Below are 20,154 nucleotides of genomic sequence, written 5' to 3' on the forward strand. Positions count from 1 at the left end.
CCTAACAGGCCAATGGACTCTATTCCAATCCAGGATCCTAACCAGAGGGCGATGGGAAGCCTGGAAGCATGTAGTGGCAAACCATAGTTTGTTGTGATGACTGAATCAGGTTACTGTCAATTAGGGTTTTTTCTATCCAGTATACTCTATTCCTGGAATGGAAAATCTGTGGACCTCCAAATGTTATTGGATGACAACTCCCACCATACCTGTCCATTGGTTCTACTGGCTGGAGTTGATGAGACCTGGAGTCCACAACTTCTGGAGAGCCTCAGGTTTCCCATCCCTAGGTCTACTCTGACTGACAGTGTCTCTTCAGAGGAGACCTTTCACAGTCCTTCTAGTTGGAGATTGAACCCGAGACCTTTTGCATGCAAGGCATTGAACTTCCCCTGAACTATACACCTCCTTCTCAAGATTTTAGAGAGCGGAAGGCAACAATTAGAGGCACAGCTCCCACAGCCATGAATTTAAGGCAATGTTTAGTTTGGCCTTGGGTGTATTTTCAAAACACACAGCTTCTAAGACACAGCTGTCTTTTATGCAGGAGGTGTCTGAGCTCTGGGGGGCATATTAAAGGAAGTGATTGGGGAAATATACCGAAAGGGTATTGGGACCTCTTATACTAGGGCAAATGTTTTGGTGTGTGTGCATGCTTTCTATTTAGCTTGTTGTTTTGCCTGCAAGGTAAACCTCTTCTTCTTTGGTTAGGAGCGTAAAAGGAGAAAAGCAGATGAAAGCTACAGACTTTTTTTGTCAAGCTGTGACAGAAATCAAATGCAAATAGAACTCAGTTCAAGACTGTTTGTTAAGTGTCACGTCAGTGAGCATTAAATACAGTTTATGTAGTTTTACAATGAGCAATACTGAATGTGAATTTTATTGATTTTCTTTTTCAAAGAACATATGCAGAATAATATACCCTTTCCAGTACTAACTTACAAGTGCATCTTTATATTTCTGGATACATATACAGCAGTGCTCCCTTCTTCCCATCACCTTGTTTAGGTGATTTATTCCATGGTTCACGCTATAAAGGAAATGTGGAATGCAATTCCCTCCTTTAGTGAATCCTTCCGTTTCGTTCTCTTAGAGGAGTGGGATTTCCAAACTGTGTCCCACAGGAAACCATGGACTGCTCAGAGGCTTACTGGGCCAGTTCAAGAATGGTGGGCAAACTTTCTTGAGCAAAACAGAGCTTGCTCATTCCAACTAGTCTTCGCCAGTGAGTTGAAATTACAGGGGAATATTGGTTGTGTTCTCAGTAAAGGTACCTCTGTGTTTTTCCTTTTTTGTGTGGGAGGAATTCAAGTACCTACTGGAAATTTAGGTTTGCGCAATTGAAGTGGATCAAAGTGCTCTGCCATTCTCAACCAGCAAATCTACTTCTTATTCTTTTTTAAGAACACTTTGGGGACAGGTAAAAGGAAGAAATACTTTAACATCCCATATTCTTCTAGTTGGATGCAGAATTTCAGATACTACAGTTTGGCTCCAAAACCTATCAGAAAGGGCAGAAACCACCTGAGAAATGTAATGCTTGAATTGAGACTTGGATAACTAGGGTGCGTTAGGATGACTTTGGAGGCCCTTTAAGATTGTCTTTTACTCAGCTTCCAGCCTTGCCAGGCCTCCACCACATGTGTTGCTAAGCTCCGTTGAAAACAGCTTCTGCATGCAAACCAGGAAGTGACCTCTCCAGACGACAGAATGACTCTTCTTTTATTATCTCTGTGGCTGCAATCTCCTAGGTGATGCAGATGCCATTAGGCAGTTGAATGTACATGTGTACTCCACACACCCTGGGCACTGGCAACCCACGCTATGCCACTGAGTGGAGGACACGGCCCTGTTGCCACTGTTGAAGTGCGATTCGATCACCTGTCCCGTAGGTTTCTGTACAGGGGGTTGTTTAAGGGGGCAAGCAGGGAAAACTCTTCGTCTCAGGCTGCAGAATGCCTGGAGCCAACTCTGATTCCTAGAAAATACATTCATGTTAAAGGGGAAAGGGTGCTTATTGGGCGTAGGCTTATGAGTCTGCGCATGGAAAACTGCTCATATGTGCCTCCCACTGTGTCTCAACCAGAATCCGTGTCATGGGCCAGATGTTTTTGTGGTTGTTAATCAGTACCTGAAATAGATCCGAAAGGACTGATGTGGGGAGACAGAACCTCTCTATCTCTGAAGTGTATAGCAACCACCCACCCCTCAAACCCATCTCACAGGGTGGCTTTCACATTGATTTTCTTTGTGAATATACTTCAGGAAATAATCTTTTAATCTGTGAGATGGATACATATTTTTGACAAGCTTTTCATCTTCACTTGTTGATAAGAGTGACATTAAACCAGCAAGTCATTAATCGAGGCTTGTATCAGAAAGATTTCTCTTTACACGGAACTTATGAGGTGGGGGGAAATTAACTTAAGTGAAAATCCTGTTCAATATAGTATAAATCTCCTTTGCGCTCTTCCCCCCTTTTCCTGTGGTTGTAAGTGCTCTAGGTCTACTTCGGGGCCTGTTCACACATGCAAAAACATCACTCGATTAGTGAACAGATGATGGCTGAATGGGAGCTCACCCACTTTCTCACTGGAGTAAGTACTGCATTTGAAGTAAAGGGAATGCATGGCCGCTCACTTACTCACTGGAGAAACATTGCAATGAGAAGTGATTTGAAACCTATTTGTATAGTTTGACATGTGAAGGTTTATTCATGCATGCAAGTCATTGTCTGAGGCTTCGGCCACATTGATGAGCATACATGTATGAATCAACCCTTCAGCAATGGGAAGAATCACACCTGACTTAATCACACACACACACACACACACACACACACACACATATATATATATATATATGTTGTTGTTGTTGTTGTTGTTGTTGTTGTTATTTAGTCGTTTAGTCGTGTCCGACTCTTCGTGACCCCATGGACCAGAGCACGCCAGGCAATATATATATATATATATATATAATATATATATATATATATATTTTCAGATAGTTGTTTATTTCCTTGACATCTGATGGAAGGGCAATTCCACAGGGCACAAATACAGAGAAGGCCCTGTAACCTCACTTCTTGCAATGAGGAAACTGCCAGAACGCACTCAGAGGTGAACCTCAGTGTCCAGGCTGAATGATGGTGGTGGAGATGTTCCTTCAGGTACACCTAGCATCTCCTAGCATAATACCTCTCCCATTAAATGTTCAAGTGGTTCTGGGAAGTAAAGCAGCAAATTCTGTACAGAAACAACACAATCCCTGTCCAGAAATTAAAAAAAAAAAAAGCAGTTATATTTTGAGTAGACAAATTGAAATCAATGAGACTTAGGTGAGTCCCATTTATTTCAGTCCTATTCCTTTCAGTAGGTCTACTCTAAGCATGAACTACGTCTGGCTCTAATCCAGATAAACTAGCACAGGAGAACTTAGCGCTGGCTTGTACCCTGTGCTTGGATTCATATCAGAGGGGCTTTTTAAATTGCTTTATCCCATATCTGATCCAGGTTATAGTTTCTCAAATTTCCCTTAAGAATGTTCTGTGACCCTGTTTCAGTAGAAAAATAATTTGTTTACAGTAGTCTATCTACGGCTCTGATTCCTTTGTTTGATTCTCAAGTTCCCAAATGCAATTGAGGTTGGAGGGCAGAAGAGGCAGGAAGAGGTCAGTTGTACGGGATACATACAAATGAATTCTTCCGGCTTCTCTCCTGGCAAAAAAAAAGCAGTAAGAGAAGGGAAATATTTCACCTTGGTGGTGGTGGGGGAATGGATCGTGTTCCAGAGAAATAGTTAGGATGGGTCAATGGGTAGTTACAGCGCATCCTCATTGATAAAAGGGGGGTAATCAGAGGCTGCAATAAGGTGAAACCGAAGGAAATTAATTGGGCATTTTTGTCTTACCTTTCCTTAATGTTTAGATCGGCCCCTTTCTGATTCACACATGCTAGTTATCTCTCGAGTCTACGGACAGGTGACAAATATGTATGTGTGAAGCAGAATAAACAAAGGGCTCAAAGTACCCGAAAGTAACAATTTCAGCCAGTCGTCTTCCTCGGAGCGAGTCGTCTTCTTGTGCCTTATTTGGTACAGCGCTCACAACCACCCTGTGAGGTTGGTTAAGCAGGAAAACCCTGGCCCGCTGCAGGGAGGAGGGATCTTTCCCCAGTCCAAGCTTAAGGGCAGCACTCAACATAGCACTAAGCAGATAATTTCACTGGTGCAAGCATTTCTGCTTGTCTGACAGAAAAATCTCTGGGGAAACCCCACCAGATGGGTGGGGTATAAATCATAATAAATCATCATCATCATCTCCCCCAGATGCTGGTCTGGAGGTTCTGCTGACCATTTGGAGCAGATGGTGGGGCGGAGGAGAAAGGGGAAATGCCTTTGGACTAGCAAGAGTCCTTGCACTGGCTTCCACTGACGGAACCCAGAAGTTAACTCACCCACAGATTTTGCCCACCACACTCTGCCTTAGACCAACTCCTGCTATGGACTCATAATGTAGCAGCATTGAGCAAGTCATGATCTCTTGTTTCAGTTTCTCATCTATGAAACGATCCAACCCTCAGAGGATTTTGAGGGATTAAATACAATAAAGGCATTGCTAAAAAGAAGAAGAAGAAGATGTTTACTGATTCGTTAGAAGCTACTAACGCCAGTTTTGGACGATATACCCCCCAGCCCTAATAGATAGAGTCGTAATTTTTGACCTGACAATATATCCTGAATCATGATGTGTGTTAGGGCTGGACGATATTTTGACCAAAACTGGTTTGAAGTTTGTATCATGATATCGGTTTCATAATTTTTTACCTGGCAATATATAATGAATTGTGTGTGTGTGTGTGTGCACGCACACGCAAAAATCACGATGCGGGGAAAACCGTGAAGCCAGCCAATGCCTCTATATAGCTCCATCCTTATTCCAGACATCTCGATATATCAGTATATTGCAATGTTTAGCTGGTGATATATCACAATGTTGAAAACCAGATACCGCCCAGCCCTACTACCTATGTGTTGTTATACCATATGGATAAAACAATAACCCTCTTCAGGTGTTCTGGTTACTGACACGATTCTCACTGGGTCTCAGGGCCATCTTTCGCATATGTGGCGCCGGGGTGCAAAAAACTGCCCAGCGCCTCCAATTTTGGGGGGTGGGCAGGCCAAAGTTGTTCAGATTTTTTTAGGGGGCAGCTTAGAGTTGTTTAGCTTTTGGGGGGGGGGCAACTCTCTCCCATGCCGCTACAGGAGGAGAGCAATCCCCACAGAGGCTTGTGAGGGAGCTGCACGCCTCGTGTGAGCAGCATACGTGTGCTCGGTGGGCCTCTAGATGGCCCGCCAATCCCAGGCGCACAAGAGAGCAGGAGGGCGGCCTCAGCGCCCGCAGCAGAAAAGCCTGCAGCGCTCTGACGGGTTCTGTTTCGCTTGGCAGCAGCTGTCAACTGACCTGACTCTTCAATCTCCAAACTCCAAATCTTGGCCCTGGACTCTCGGCCTGGCGCCCCTGAGAGCCCGGCGCCCGGGTGCCCCGCATTCCTAGCGCCTATGGGTAAGCCGGCCCTGCTGGGCCTGAGTGGAGAAGAGCGGGCATGTGCTGAAAAGACCCACCCCCTCTGACACTTCACTGCCCTCAGCTTAAGAACCAGTAGCAAATTATTGCCAACAGCATTTGCTTTTATTGCACCCATGAAATGATTGCACAGAACTGATTTCCTGAATGCACACATATATGTGTGTGTTTTTTACAATGCAACCACATATTATATGGCATTCGAGCCCATGAATATATTGCTACCAGACTGGTGTTTATTATGAAGAAACCCGGCACCTTAAGAGTCTGAGAGAAAGAAATTTAATCGCATGTGTCTCCTTTTAAAAACGTACCTTAGCTGAGGTTTTTGAAAACCCAGAAAATAATAATAATGATAATAAATCGAAAGCTTTTATTTATTTTGCCAAAGATGCTTCTTAAATAAATAAAACAGATTGTGTCCAATAGATAGGATCTTTTCTTGCCCACCCCCTCCCCAAGATGAGCCCAACTTGTGTGAGTCTTCCATTTCCAACTCTTGTCAATTTGCAGGAGGTGGTGTGTAAAAGCACTTTAGTAGGGAAAAGCAGCAATCTCCATGCATCAAAGTTAGATGGCGGCGGGGTTATCACTCCGTGAAAATCACATAAACATTCCCCATATGAAATATTATTCATCAGGGCAAAGCCCTCCAAGGGTTTCGCAGATGACAATGGTGTCAAGAAACCTCTTTTTGAAAAAGGGAAGAAATGTATTCTGCCTCTCGGATTGCTTCTGTAGCCAGGCAGCAGGCAGGGCGGTGGAGGGAGGAATGAACATAATTGAGTCGAGAATTAGCAAACCTTAAATATCTGTCGCTGCAATATCATTACCCATAAACTTGCCCTTTCCCCACCCTTTTTTCCCCAAAGACCGCCATCCCATAACTGCAGCAAGACGGAATATGTTCTTTCGAACAGCTAAATCAACAAGGTCTCACATGAGTAGTGCCGAGTTGGTGTGGTTGACTGGTTTCATGAAAAACTAATCATGTATTCATCATTGAGATCAAACACTTCCCAAGTAATTACTATCAAAACCAATCTGAAGAGAGAGAAAATTCTGAAGGGGTGGCATGGCTGATCTAATCAGCTGTGGAAGAGAAATAAGAGTTCTCCTAGCTCTTCAGGGTTGTTGTTTTTTTTTAAGATAGGCTCGGGTTAAAAAAATAAATAAAAATTACAAGACAGTAATTGTATTTTTTTATAATTAAGGAAGAGAAAGTTGCCACCCAGCAACCAATCACTTCAGATCAACCATTACAACTTCAGCTTAGACTTCTCCTTTATTAAGACCATCACATTTGCCAACTGATTCCCTCCCCCCAGTATAATAATAATACTTACAAAAGTGGTTTATTGTTCAACTTCTGCTTGCGGGATAAAAATGGATGGCGATTAGGTAGTTTTTTTTATGAAATGCAAGAGCCATGGGATTGCAAGATGTAAATCTGTGGTATTATATGGATTTATTTTCCTCTACATTGGCTTGATGCTTTTAAAAAACAAAGCAAAGCAAACACATCTTAACCAAATTGTGTGACGTTCATTGTTTTAAAATTACTGTCATTATACAGTGCCAGAATTAAGTCAATTGCAGGGCTTTCCCCCCTTTAACGGACTGCAGGGCTTTTGTAAACAACAACAAGAAAATCTGATCCATAGATTTGTTTATTTAATCTACCAAGCTTTTGTCAGAGGCAGGCTTTGGGCACCAGGTGGAGAGAGCCAGAAACTTGGGCTCAGGATGGAAGAGCAGGCAGGATCAGAAGGCAAATGAGAAGGGAGAGCTGGAGAACAAGTCAGGAGTCCAGATCATGGGACAATCTGGGTCAGAGGGCAAATAAGGGAGCAGGTCCAGAGAACAAGTCAGGACTGAGACACAAGCCCAGAAATGTAAGACGCGCTAGTGCTCAGGTAGACCTCTTTGCTTGAAGAAGGCTTAGCTGGAAAAGGAAGTTCTTCCTGCCCAGTAGAACAATTAACCTGCTGAGGAGGTACAGCCAAGCCAGAAAAGGAAAGTTCTTCTTCAGAAGGCTGCAGTTATGGGGTCCACCATGTGTGGCAATGGCTGGCAGTTCCTGAAACCTGAATATTGCATCCCCCCCCCCAAAAAAAAGTTCACCGTAGTGAGTAGAGGTTAGGAGAGAAAACAGAAAAGAAAATAGCAGACCCTCCAGGTGTCCATATTTTCCAGGGACGTCCCTGATTTAGAGAACCTGTCCCAGTTTCTGATTTGATCCTGGAATGTCCCACTTTTCCTTAGGATGTCCCTATTTTCACTGGAGAAATGTTGGAGGTTATGGAGTTATCCGATCCCCAAGCTGCCTGAAGGCAATCCTGCATAGGGAAGTTTTTTAAAAAAAATTAATGTTTTATTATGTTTTATACATGTTGGAAGCTGCCCAGAGTGTCTGGGGCAACCCAGTGAGATGTGTGGGATAGAAATAGTAAAGTGATCATTATGGAACGGGACGTCCCTATTTTCATTGGAGAAATGTTGGAGGGTAAGAAATAGCTGTTGTAGCTAAGAAGTTTGAAAGATTTAAGGTAAGACTGACTGGGGACATTTCTGAGGGAGTTGCATCTGGGACGGGGGCAAACTAGATGTGACATTCAGTTGCATATACAGCCCTGTTCAGGCACTCCTCTCACATGGTTATCATCGTAGCATCATAGAATTGTAGAATCAGGAGGAATCCCAAGGGTCATCTAGTCTAGCTCCCTGCAATGCAGGAATCGCTGTTAACGAATCCCTGATGGTTGTCCAACCTCTGTTTATAAACCTCCCAGGAAGGAGAGTCTTTTGAGAAGAAGAGTGGGAGGCATGTTCCCTGCCTCCTCCATTGGATCGCCACCACTGCTCTTGCTCCTCTACATATGTCGGTTGTTGAACTTCGGTAGAGGGGAAGCTGTGTAGGTCTCTTGTGTGATTTAGAGCCCCAGAATTGCACAGGGAGCATAGACAAATAAAGCAGGCTCATGAATCGAAAAGGCAGCTCACCAGGTACTGGAGCAGTGGGGAGATTTTCTTTTAAGCCAAGAGAGGAGGGGGGAAGCAATTCTGCCATTGTTGCTTTTGTGAGTCAGCCCTGCCTCACTGCTGAAAACCCTGAGATTCCTCTTGTCTCTCCCCCTCCAAATCACCCCAAACATTTATTTTCCTTCTGCTCTGCTTTTACCCCTTAACATTCTCTCTCCACAATATCCCACTCCCAGTTTTCTAGAAAGGCTCCCGGTGAATCTTTCAGATCAGTACAAAAATAAACAACCTTACCTGGGCACAGGATCTCAACCTTAATCATTGGAGACCATGGAATGAGCGAGTCGTTAAGATCGCAGTTTCTGTTTTCCTGGGGAAATGGATAGCAATTCGGGATCCAGGGAGTCACATATGAATTATCAGGTAATAGTGGGGCAAGTTTCTGTTTTAGAAGTGTTCGATGCAAACTTCCCATAGTGCACTTCTGCTTGGGTTGCATGACCACAACCTTTAAAGAGGCTTCCTCAACCTCAGCCTTCCGGATGTTTTTGGCCTTCAACTCCCATGATCCCTAGCTAGCAGGACCAGTGGTCTGGGATGCTGGGAATTGTAGTCTCAAAACATCTGGAGGGCCGAGGTTGAGGAAGCCTGCTTTAAAGGTTTGTTTATATGATTCTGAGCCTCACAGAAAATGTGAGAAATTTCACCTGAATTCCGTATGCTGTGGAGGGAGACGGTCAAAAGATATGCTAATATCTTCGCCTGCTTTTCGGTAAAGCCTGTCCAAAGGAAATGCAGATCCCGGTTGACAATTAAAAAGAGAGAAAAAAATCTATAATGCAGAACCATTTCTGTCTTTTGTAACTAATGAAGGGCTTTTAGTATTGACCAGCATCCAGTCTAATAATGACATTGACTCCACTCATTTGAAGCCATAAATTTAAAGACATGGCAGGGCCTATATTAGTATAATAAACTCAAACGTTCATTGCAGTTTAAGAAAACATCTGGGAGCCAATTGAGCATTACAGATATTCATGTTGCTTTCTCTTCAGTAGCACCATATGCTTCAATTCCTTCCTTCCTTCCTTCCTTCCTTCCTTCCTTCCTTCCTTCCTTCCTTCCTTCCTTCCTTCCTAATATGGATTCTACTCAAACAAAACAGCTGGAGACAGATAATAGTTTTTAATTCCATAGGGATATCTGTGTCAGTGTGTTGTAGCAAAAACAAGAGTGTTCAGGACATCTTAGAAATGAGTAACAAATACATTGCAACACATGCTTTGGTGAGTCAAAACTGAGGATTTAAAGGTGAACTTACCTCATTCTCACCTTCCCAAACAACACACAAACTGTCGTCCTTCGAAATCCACGGTTCTCAAGATTTCGCAATGTGGTTCTCCATCCAAGTCAGATGTGCACACATGCATATGTCATATTAAAGTTTGCATGTAAAACGCATATACAGTATTAGTGAAAACCTATCAAGAGCCATTATATTAGGCAAACTTGCTTTGCAGAGATGTGCATATTGGAAGAAAATTGCACTAAAATGCTGATGAATTTTCATGAGGAAGTTTTGAAGAATAAAATTGCAATCTAATGTGGAAATGAGAAACTGAAATCAACTTCGGGGCCCTGAGAAGCGACAGATCTTCTTAGAATTAGGCAACCTCAGAAAGATGGCCAGAAGAATGCCATTGCCATTGCCGTGGTTTGTCATGGTGGCTAGAAAGACATTTAAGCAGCTTTTTGAAAATTCTAAGATTAAAATTATGAGGCAAACTGCAACCAATGAACAGGCAGTGCCTGACTACCTCACCTGGAATGCCTGGCTCTGAGAATAAGGTATTTGCCTTGGTCCTTGTCAGAGATAGTGGAGGCAGATGCCTAGCTGGCCACTGCAGATGAGAGCTAGACCTGGTGGTAAGTGAGCAAACTGGAAGTCAGGCCTGCAGGGGACCCTTCTAAATCCTGGGTTCCTAAGCCAGAGCATGACCTGGGCAACATCTGGTGCATAGGAACTAACAAAGGGCCCACATAAAATATTTGAGGGAGTCCTCCCAAAAAAGTTGGTGGGCATTGCCATTTAAATGGTGTGTGCTTGAGTGGCGAGTTCCCGCCTCCCCCTCGGAAATAAAGACACAGGACACCAGTATTTTAGGTTAATGGGCGAAAATAGGCCACAACTTTATTGATTACAGGAATTGAGCGGTATTGGCTTAGGCATTGGTCCTATCGTCTAACCGGCTTCAGCCTGATTGCTTGAAGACCGGCAAGGATTAACCACCAGTAGGGGGAGTCCTGCTGATGTACATCAACTAGGAGCTCCCCCGGGGTCACCGCTCGGGGGCGTGCCTTAGGCCCACACCTCCATAGGCTTCGGACAGGGCAACGCCCCCCTGGAATCCTTTACCGGACTACCCTTCGATATGGGAGAAGGTGATGGCGCTTCCTCCCCCCCACTCATCTGCATAACAATACCCTTACCAATGCCTAACCGCCAATGCCGAGGTCGTTGTGACGATTTGCTACGAGGTAGGTGAAAAACCAAATGGCTGGTGCCAATTTGCCAAGTGGAAAAAAATCCTACCAGGCCCCTTGACGGCGACCAACCGAAGTCCATAGCAATGTCAAAGAGCCAAACCTAAAGGGTGGGAGGGTGGGAAACCAGAGCAGCTGGGGCGCTGGAGAAAGAGGGAAATCCTCGGCCGCGCCAGCCCTAAATAGTGCGGGCCACGGCTCCCGGGCCAGCCAATTGGCTGGCAAGGGAGATGACGCGTGCGAGGAATTCCCGATCTTGCGGGGGCTGCAAGCCAGCCCCTGCGCACGTGGGGGGAGGGCATGAAGCCCGCAACCCATCCTCCTCTCCAGCTCGGAAGTGGCTTTGTGGTCAAGATTTTATTCATTATGGGTGAACTTGTAAGGACTTGTGGCAGCTGTTGCTGGATTTCTGAGTCTCATAAGCCCAAGCCAGCATGGTCAGTGGTCAGGATTGATGGGACTGGCAGTCAAATGATTTCTGGAGGCCCACATATTCCTCACTTCACCCAGCACAAAAGCGTCTTTCTCTTCTTGGGTTTTCCTCTTTCTCTCTGTTTTTTTCTGCTCTGCTCTTGGTGGTGCCACAAAGAACCCTCTCCAGCCCATTTCTTCACTGCCATGCAAGCCTTCTTCTCTCAACCCATTTCCCAGAATTCTCATTCTCTTGCAGGCCCGCCAAGTCCACGGGGCAGAGGCCTCTACAGCACTGTAATATTCGTTGGGATGGAGCTCAGCCCCCCTCAATCTTGCATCTAATTTGCTGATTTTATTTGAACGGAATAATTATTTGGGAGCATTTAAAAGCATATTTATAAATATTATATATATTGTACCATAATAAGATGAGGAGGACTTCTGCAACAACAACAAGCTGGTCCCAGGTGCAGGTTTAGAAGGGCCAAATTGTATGTGATGTTAATTGCTGAAATGTAGATTATAAGCCTGAGCAGCCTTGGGAAAGGGTTAACTCTTGTCCTACCTGCTACCACCCTAGGGCAATCATCTCTTCCCAGCTGCTATTTGCATTTCAGAGGAAACTCCCATTGGTGCCAAAGGCAGAACATTTTTTCACAATGGGTTCAGGAATGCCTGTCTACTATTCAGACTTGATAGCAAGCCTCCTGGGTTAACCTTAACCGAAAGTCATTTTTTTCCAATACAATTTTTTGGTTCCTGAAATTCTTTATGATCGTGCAGATAAAATATAACAGATATAATTCTACAGGATGTGTTGCTAATGTGTGAAAACAGTCCCGATCCAAGCATCCCCATCTTCAGATGGTGGAGACCTCAGGTGCCATCCTGGCACCCGGGCAACTTCACTTGGTTGCAAGTGGCCAATAGCCAGGTGCAAAATATGCCTGGTGCCTGGCAAATTTCAAACACTGGTTCCAAGAGTCTTGCCTACTAGAATCGAGAAGCCATAGTTGTAGTATGTCTTCAACACATGGGCTCAATAACACACACAGGTCTTTTCCAGAACAGAGGCTGTGTTTATTGAACCTGTAGAACCAAACGACACAAACTGATTTACTGCAGTGGGGAATATCTCAGCCAAATACGCACCTGCCTTTGGAGAAATCAGCTCCACTAAGTGGCACTGGCCACTTTGGTTTGTGAGAAATATAGCAAAACCAGTCTAACGATGCCTAAATTAGGCTCCATATTGAAGTATGCAAAGAAATCCAAAATGTTTTTAGTTGTGGAAAAGCAAGAAACACTGCAATATATGCGAGTAATCTCACAAGCAAGGTGGATGGAATTCATTGGAGACTGATTCTACAATCTGTTTGTGACGGTTTTGATGGTGGTGCTTCTCCCTTTACTGCCCTTTTGGCTGAGCAGCCCCCCACCCCACCCCTCCGATTCTCCACCCACCATAACAACAGGATGCACAATGGAAAGTCATGTTTACAAATCTCGCATGCAAATGATTTGCAGAGGAGCCCATGCTATGCAGCAATTTAAATTTGTTGACAGAGTTGCTAAGAGACGACCCCTTTTGATTCTCTGAAATTCTGTTTGATTCGGCTCTGGGCTCTGACAGCTGAAGTTATTGAACAAGAGTGAGGACTCTTTAAAAGGGGGGGAGGATCCTGCCATTTGCTATGTTTTCAGAGCCTGTAACACAACACTGAATATTTCTTCGGGGTCGGTTTTACTCGGCACGGGAGTGTCGGGTTCCATGCAGGGCTGCTTTTCAGCTCCCCTGTATGGTAATAAATGGCTTGAGCACTGAATTCCACTGCTACACACACACACGCTTCACAAAGGATTTATGAATCTCATAAGGTTCTTTGACATCTCCCTTTTAAGTCCCTGTATTTTTACTAGGGGCTCTTGAAATATTCATTTTCTAACATGCTTACATACAGAGGCTAATGGGCAGTGGACACCACTTCTTCTCTTGCTGACCTTAGGAGAGAAATGAACCCTCTCCAAGAGAGTCATAGGCAGGCAATTAAAACAAGGCACCCGTAAGACACATTCAGTTCTGTCCAGCAGTCAGCATTAACATGCTAGCTACCATTAAAAGCCCTTCATAAAGAATTTCATCTTCATCTGCTTCTTAAAGGCAGGAAAGGATGAGGCTTGGAGAACTTCCTTTGGGAAGGGGGTTCCACAACTGTGCCTCTTACTTTCTGCACCATCACTAATTCGATCCCTGTTCAAGTCTTCAATGTCAAACATGGAAGAGGGGCAGGTCTTGCTTGCTGGTTTGCTGAGCCCCTGTTCCCTGGTCCTGTTGACCTCCATGTGCTGTAAGGTGAAAGCCTGCAGCAATTGACCATTCTACCTTTGTAGGCTCTCTAAGCACTTAGAACTGAAAGCATTGCATCACATTTTCAAGGCCCGGAATCCTTTTGAAAGAGGCCTTGTGACCACATATGCACTATACATTATTTGACAAAATGTATATACTGAAGGGACGCAGGTGGCGGAAGGGACGCAGGTGGCGCTGTGGGTAAAACCACAGAGCCTAGGACTTGCCGATCAGAAGGTCAGCGGTTCAAATCCCCGTGACGGGGTGAGCTCCCGTTCGTCGGTCCCTGGTCCTGCCAACCTAGCAGTTCAAAAGCATGTCAAAGTGCAAGTAGATAAAGAGGTACTGCTCCTGCGGGAAGGTGAATGGAGTTTCCGTGCACTGCTCTGGTTTGCCAGAAGCGGCTTACTCATGCTGGCCACATGACCCGGAAGCTGTACGCCGGCTCCCTCGGCCAATAAAGCAAGATGAGCGCCGCAACCCCAGAGTCGGTCACAACTGGACCTAATGGTCAGGGGTCCCTTTACCCTTTACCTTTACCTTTATACACTGCTAAATAGAACCTCTAAGGGGTTTTACAAGAAATATATGTGCCCTTCTTCCTCTCACAGAGTTATGATTGGTTTAACAAACAATCCCTCTTCCCAGGGAATTCTGGGAAGTGTAGCTCTATGGGGGGGGGTCTCTTGACAACTTTCAGCATCCTTAGCAAATCACAACTCCTAGGATTCTTTGGGGGAAGTCATGACTCTTTAAAGTGGTATCATAGTGCTTTAAATGTGTAGTAAGGATGTGACCTGGTCGACTACCACTTTAGTAGCCCCTGGTCCTTCCATCCCATCTCCCTCAGAGTCCACACCATAAGCTGGAGTGCATCTCTTGACAGTGGTCCTTGTGACTCAAGTACAGGGAATAAATGTATATTGAGGTTTAATCTTGATAGCTTCTTCACAAATTAAGAATGCCCTTTTTCAAGGCTTTCATAAATAGAACTGGGGGGGGGGGGGGGATGCATCTTGGCAGCTATCCCTGGAATGCCAATTGGCTGCTGAAGGGCAAGAGAGGCATTTTAGAAATGAATCCATAAAACAGATAAAGAAGAAGGCTCGTTTACATATCCAGCACTGTCAAATGTTCAAACCTCTTTCACATATCACGGGTTAATTAGACTTAGAGTTGGACTTCACCATGCTTCCTCACTGACATCAGGGAGACTTAAGTTCACCATTTCCCCCCTTATTCAGCAAAAAAAAGGGGGGGGGTAGTAAGAGGCCACATTGTTCTTACAATAACTTCATAACAAAAATGAAACATATTTACTCCAAAGAAAGTTCTAGTGAGTTCAATGGGCGAATAGGTTCAGGAATTTCATGGTCCCCCCGCTTTTAATGGAATCTGAACATTCAGGAAAGTGGCCTGAAATAACTCTTAGATGGCCAGTCTCCCACAGGGTTCAGCTCTGAACCATCCCTAATTTTTCAGCTTTATACCTCTCTTTTTCAGCTGGGATGTGCATGAGGACTGTGGTCATCGGAGTGACCTACAGTGGGTATTCTAGGGATTAACATTTTAAACTCTGGGGAAGGCTGCTCTTTAGCGCTCAATCAGAGCAAAAGGCCATTCAGGTTTTCTCTGGTTTGACGTTTGCTCCGATTTAGCACTAAAGAGTGGGTTTTTCCTGGGAAAAGAGCAGGGTGAGTGGAAAACTGCTTGAACTATCCGTAAAAAGCATGGGTCAAGTGGAAAGCCACTCAGATCCATGCTTTCTAGGCACAAGACAAATGAAAGTGTGGGCAAGCCCTCTGTTATTCTGATTGTGCTGTATTTTAGGCAGGAAATGGAACTGATAGATTTTAAACGTGTTATTTGCATCTTGTTTCAGCTTTACATGTGCCACCCAGAGCACTTTGACCAGCCAGTCAACAATCAAATTTAAATCTATGGGTCTTTCTTTCCTTTCTTTCTTTTTGTCCTATAGAATTTGAACGGAGCTGGAATGTTACAAAATAAAGGGCGCCCCCTTTATATATGTGTTCCTTTTTTCACAATGCTGAATCTCCCACGATGTTTTATGGAGATGCAGCATTCTAAGCTAATGGATACATTACATTTTTTTAAAAAAAAAAACAGCAACCCACCACATGACAATCCCAGAATACAGTGTAAAGGATAAAAGGCAAAGCTCTAAATGTGACCCCTTTCCTCAAAGTCGTCCTTTTAGCACCAGTTTATCGCCATCATTCATCTTTAAATACACTCACGGTGCAAGAGAAATGCTGGAAGCTCTTCTAGAGTCTGGATTTCCCCCTCCCCTCTCTTTTTTTATTTTTATTTTGCAAGAGGAAGGAAATTGAATGTGGCAGCTTGACTACGAAGCGCTGCTGGGAGGGCAGCAGCAGCTACATTTCCAAGAGCTGGAAAAGAAAGGCAGAGGGCCCAGGTAGATGAGGGAAAGGAATCTTTTACTTCTCTCTGACGTACTCAAAAGCGATTTGATAACAGCTTTATAAAGACGACCTTGTACTTCATTTTTGTTTCCAGTCAAAGCACGCTCGTTACGTTCGGAAGCGGCGTCATAAGAAAGCACATGAAAATTTCCTTTTGGGGGGAAGAAAATACATTTTCACATCGGCTTGTTATATTTTTTTTTTAAAGTCCTCGTGAAAATTCAGCAGCATTTCAATGATTTCACCCCCTTAATGTAGACATTTTGAATGCAATTTTGCCTGGTAATGCATAGTAATAAATAAATAAATATCTGGGGTTTTTGTTTTTTTAAAAAAAGAAAATGTGAAAAGAAAAAGCCACAAATCCTGCATTTTGGGAAGATTCCTGGAGCACCCTTGCATTCTTACTAATAGCCTCCTCATGAGCGGACTTTGGTGGCACGTTTTTGCAACCAACAGCATGTATTACCCAGTGTCCTTGATGTTGCAAGTTTATTTATTGACTTTGCTCTCATGCCATCCAATAGCCATCCAATAGGTTAAAACTATATAAAACTGAGCAAATGGGCCTGGTCATGGACCGGAAGACAGTTTAATTCACAGAATCCCAGGGTAATGAGATCCAGGAAGTTAGGCTATCCATAATAGCTTCCGTGAATTTGAAGAAGTGTATCTGAAGAAGTGTGCATGCACACAAAAGCTTTTACCAAGAACAAACTAAGATGGTCTCTAAGGTGCTACTGGACATTTTTTATATATCTATACACCATATTTTTTTGCTCTATAAGACGTACCAGACCATAAGACGCACCTAGTTTTTGGAGGAGGAAAACAAGAAAAAAAATATTCTGAATCCCAGAAGCCAGAACAGCAAGAGCGATCGCTGCGCAGCGAAAGCAGTGATCCTTCTTGCTGTTCTGGCTTCTGGGATAGCTGCGCAGCCTGCATTAGCTCCATAAGATGCACACACATTTCCCCTTACTTTTTAGGAGGGAAAATGTGAGTCTTATAGAGCAAAAAATACGGTATATCTCAGCTTCCATGAAGGTTTTACAACTATGAGCTGGGCTAGGATGGAGCAGGAGAGCTTTGGGAAGTGGCCAAGCAGTCAAATGGGACCTGCTGTGCCCTTAGACTGGTTGCCAGGTCTCATTGGAGAGTTTTGCTCTGCCCCTTTAAAGAAGATATAGTAGCTGTATCTGATTCTACGTAGTCCTTCCTGCTCTAGAACACAAAAGTGGTTCTGGGGATATGGATGGCTGCAAGTACCAGGGAACCAATGAGTGGGAGAAGGTACCTTTGCTGAATTTCTTGCCCTTGACTCTAGGAAAAAGGCAAAATTTTGGGTTGTGACCTGGAAGCCTTGGACCATGTAAATTTGAAGGAGGTACATTGACATAGGTTCTGTCCATTTACTAGAGTGCAGAAGAGGGACTGGTTAATCAAAAAAGACAAGCAGACATGTTAATAGCCCAGAGTTGCTTAGGGATGCACATTGCAGACTGGAGCCTGGACAACACAAATGTTTAAATCCACCTCGATTGTACTGAAAGCAGCTTGGCCTGCAGCGGTGTGAATGTAAGCAAACAAAACCAGCCAGTTAGCACGGAGCATTTCATTCTGCCTCTGTTATGTTTGTGAGATACTTGATGCCTTATTTGCTGTAGCGCATTGCACATTTACTGAGATCAGTGCTGAGCAGAAATGGTTCTGACTGCCTGATGGCCTGCAGGATCAACATGGAAAGCAGTGGAAACTGTGTTCAGATGGTCCAGGTAGCACCATTTTAAAGAGGTGCCATTGATTCCGGTAAGAATCAATTCATTCATTCATTCTGGTAAGAGTTAACAAAGTGTGCACATGTATGGAGACAGGTATCCACCTTAACCCTTGCTTCATCCATCAGAATTGTCATATTTATCTCATTTGTATCCCAACTTACAAGGCATATTACTTATCTCCCCTACCTGCCCACTTAGATACGCAAACTACCGTATTTTTCGTCCCATAGGACGCTCCGTCCCATAGGACGCACCTAGTTTTTTGGGGGGGAAATAAAGGAAAAATTTTTCCCCTTTATTTCCCCCCCAAAGCCAGGTCGGGGAAACCGAACCAGGTTGAGGAACAGCGGGATGGCGGCGCTGCGCCTCCCTGCTGTCCCCCGAGCTTGTGGGGCTGGCCGATGTCTGCCCGGCGCGCGGGGTGCTCTGCTTCAGGGTGCCCCACGCGACGGGCGGCAGGCTGCTATCCGCAGCGTGGGGAGCCCTGCGGGGAACTCCTGTGAATGTAAGCTTTGCACTAATATTCAGGGTGGAAGTCAGAGTTTATTAAAGTCTCAGAGCCCAGCACAGCGACAGATGAGTAGCACAAAACAGTTGTGTTCCATAATTGTTCCAGGATCACATCATCAGGGTACATCTCTTTTGGTTTAATTCCAGTTGGAAATCCAGATTTCACAGCCTAGCTGCCAGGATCCTGCTCGTGAGGTTTCCTCAAAACCATTTCTTAGAAATCTGGCTCACGATTCTGAGACTACCCACAAGGAAATTGAAAGAGGCTGCAGACTAGAAATGTGTGGTGAGCGGAACAAAAAGCAACCTGCCCACTAGGCATCTCTTTAAATGTCCTCATTTATTTCCACAGTGCCATTGCACAATTTCAGCATTGCACAATTTCACAAATAAAAAGGTGTGGGTTTTTTAAAGTTTGCTTTTTTAAAAAATAGCAGTCAAATTTTCTCTAACACACATATACCACACTCAAACTAGGGTTGGGATATTTCAAAAAGTAAAATTATTGAGCTTTTTTTTAGGAAACCACCAAAATTGTTGACCTATTTTTGGGAACAAACCCAAATTGTTGATTTGTGAATTTAAGCTTTTTGAGCTGTTTCCACTGCTTTTTCCATCACGTTGACATACAGCCGGGTTTTCCTTGACATTTTACCAGTTCAGCAAAATTCCCCCAGGACTCCATTTTTATACCCGAAAACCAGGGCGTGTCAGGAATTTTCCTGACATATGGCAAGCCTACTCAAATTGAAAAAATACTTTCCGAGAATCAGATCCAAAACAGATTCCTCCTCCCACAAGTTCTGATCCAGAAACTGTGATGGAAATCCAGAACTTCAAAATAACAGGGTAGAATCTAGTTGGGATAGCTTCTGTAACCATCCCTACCAAAGCCCCTTTAATTTACTTGAGATTTAAATATGCAGTTTTGTGCAATGGATTGTGGTCCTAATTTGTGCAAAATTGGGGTGCTTGCAGAGTTTATGCAACACAAAGGACTTCATTTTTCTTGGCATGCAATTTCTATTTATTTTAAGAAGAGGAAGATTACCCTTGCAACCTTGAATAAAATGTTCTCTTTAGGTGCTTGAGTGTACAAGTGGTCCTAAACTGCTTTACGTCCCCATGTTCCAGAAAACCGATACAATGTCTGTTTCTGGTTTGTTTCCCTTTAATGAAGGAGAAGGAACCGTTGAGTTTCCTGGTGAAAACAACAAAGCAGCCGACTAGCAGCCTGGCATTCTTAGCAATCTTCCTTTCTACTTCCCCGTGCATGTTGAGTGATCCGGGATGAAAAACTAACAAGCACCTGTCAAATCCGAGACAACAGGGTTGCGTTTGCGTGTTTTGACAGACGGCCCACTGGACTTTCCCTATCAGGGAGAGTCTTTATGAGTAAACCGAGAAAATCTCCCTCAGACAAAAAGGGAAAACCGAGCTCATCAGAAATTAGCAGACCCTTGGCTTTGGAGGGCACCCGGTCGCTGCCGAAAGGCTTTTGATCACAGTGCTTTCTTATTCAGATTTGACATCACATTA

At 44.1% G+C, this 20,154-nt stretch overlaps 2 long non-coding RNA genes across 3 annotated transcripts in view; both read left to right on the forward strand.

Annotated features, from left to right (window-relative positions):
* LOC308475980 overlaps nt 1–20,154 on the forward strand; it is a 1,233,414-nt gene that overhangs the window by 712,612 nt on the left and 500,648 nt on the right. The gene's annotated exons all lie outside the window — the stretch shown is intronic.
* LOC308475924 lies at nt 1,765–18,890 on the forward strand. 2 transcript variants are annotated; one of them, XR_013985539.1, is made up of 3 exons: nt 1,765–1,888; nt 2,497–2,597; nt 18,763–18,890. It is a non-coding gene; the product is annotated as an uncharacterized lncRNA (long non-coding RNA). The 2 variants fall into 2 exon arrangements; XR_013985540.1 differs by lacking the exon at nt 18,763–18,890 and adding an exon at nt 15,760–16,562.

Source organism: Podarcis pityusensis (assembly GCF_964106645.2).
Source record: "Podarcis pityusensis genome assembly, chromosome: 4".
Classification (NCBI taxonomy): domain Eukaryota; kingdom Metazoa; phylum Chordata; class Lepidosauria; order Squamata; family Lacertidae; genus Podarcis; species Podarcis pityusensis.